Here is a 1,861-nt window from a genome sequence, read left to right as displayed (position 1 = left end):
GTATATACACTCACGTAGGGAATAAGCATTCAATGACAGTTGAGCTTTAGTTGCTAGCCACTAGGATCGCTACTATCAAACAGTCTATTGTTCCACGATTGTTCCTAGACTTCTAGTACTCTGTTGCTAACCGCTTGGAGCATTGTATCACGAGAGCCGAGGAACGCAAATTATCACCACAGTCTAATACTTACAGTCACGAAACTTCAACACTTTTTCTGCCAACATTCGCGACACTAGCGCCCAAGCGGCAGGCAAGGCACTGGTCATAGCCTCGTTCAGCCAGCACGTGCTTTAAAGGGATGCGAGATGTTATAATAACGTTTTAATCATGCATCGGAATAAAGGCAATGTGTGCAATGACGAAAATTGCAGTAACAACAAGTTTAAATCTCCGAATTTGTCGTTCTTCAGATTCCCTAAAGACCAAGAGAAAAGCATAACTCAGTCATAACCAATAATCCACGTTGTAGGTAGCCTACGTATTGTGTTCTGTAAAACATTTATTACTTATCAGTTACCTACTTGTATGTCAGGAAGGAGAGTTTAAATAAAAACAAAGTAAATACCTGTTACAGTATATTATTTATTTTTTTTTGCAGAAATCATATGTGTAAATGTGTAACCATTCCGATTTTGGATAATGTATTAATGCAAGTAATTCCATAATTTTTGTATTCGTGTTTTTTTCTTTATATTTTTCAAAAGTTGAACGTTATATTGCATTCAAGTAGGGATCATGGTGTTAATTTTTCAAGAATTTATGGAGTATTGTAATCCTTTTGCAAAATATTCACTTCTTGAATAAATCCAGACTGTGTCGATAAATTTCTGATATGTTGGTGTAGATTCATGTGGCAGACGTATTAAGTTCTCAAGAGCCTTTTTAAATTTAATATAAAAAAGCAATCTTTTCTGTAATAATTTGCATGACTGTTATTGGTGTTGATTTAACATTCCCAGTGATTATTTGAGCTGTTCAGAGCAGAAGTGGTGTAAGTCAAAATTAGATAACGAGGTTTAAAGTAAATATTCTGTAAAATACAGCGCAAAGTAGCAATTAATATATCCTTCGTGCTATTCACTGACTACTAATAGTTTAAATAAATTCAATATTAACCGCTACTTTGCGCTGTATTTTAAAGAATGTTTACTTTAACCCTCATTACCCATTTTGACTTACACCACTTCTGCTCTGAAAATAAAATTAGGCCTACATTTTCTGAGTTAATTGAAGTCACAATTTTTTCAACAAAATTGTGTGTTCATTTATTAGTTCTCACCTACGTCATATTAACAGTAAGGGCATGCAAATTACGTATTATATAAGTAGGATAAGTTAAAATTAACCTTATGTGTGAAAACTGGAAATGTAATGTAAAATGCGGTAAACTTGCCATAAACATTTAAACCATAATATCAGCACTATTTGTGACTCAAAATAATAAAGGAAATACCGGTTCTTAAGAAATGAAAAATAATTAACTTCATAAATCAATGTCTGTCATATTAAGGTTTAAATCTTCCCCTTTTTTATTTTCATTTTACCTCAGCGGCCGAGTTTACCCCAATTTGCGGTATGGAAAATGATTAATTTCTCAGAAAATAGGGAGAGGAGTTCACCACGCAATGTACTCTACGAGCTATGCCCTACAATTTTGACTCTTCTCACAGGAAATATAGAGTTCTAATGATTCATAAATATATTTAGGAATGAATTTAATTAACCATCCACGTACGAACAATTATATTATTTCAAACCATGATACGTGAACAGGGCCATGATTCAGTTGTAAGGAGCAGAAATAATTACGTTTATTCCCAGCTTTTCAAACTTGTAGATTAACTGCGTGTGAAATTC

This window comes from Periplaneta americana, chromosome 16, assembly GCF_040183065.1.
Source record: "Periplaneta americana isolate PAMFEO1 chromosome 16, P.americana_PAMFEO1_priV1, whole genome shotgun sequence".
NCBI lineage: Eukaryota > Metazoa > Arthropoda > Insecta > Blattodea > Blattidae > Periplaneta > Periplaneta americana.
This window is presented reverse-complemented; position numbering follows the sequence as displayed.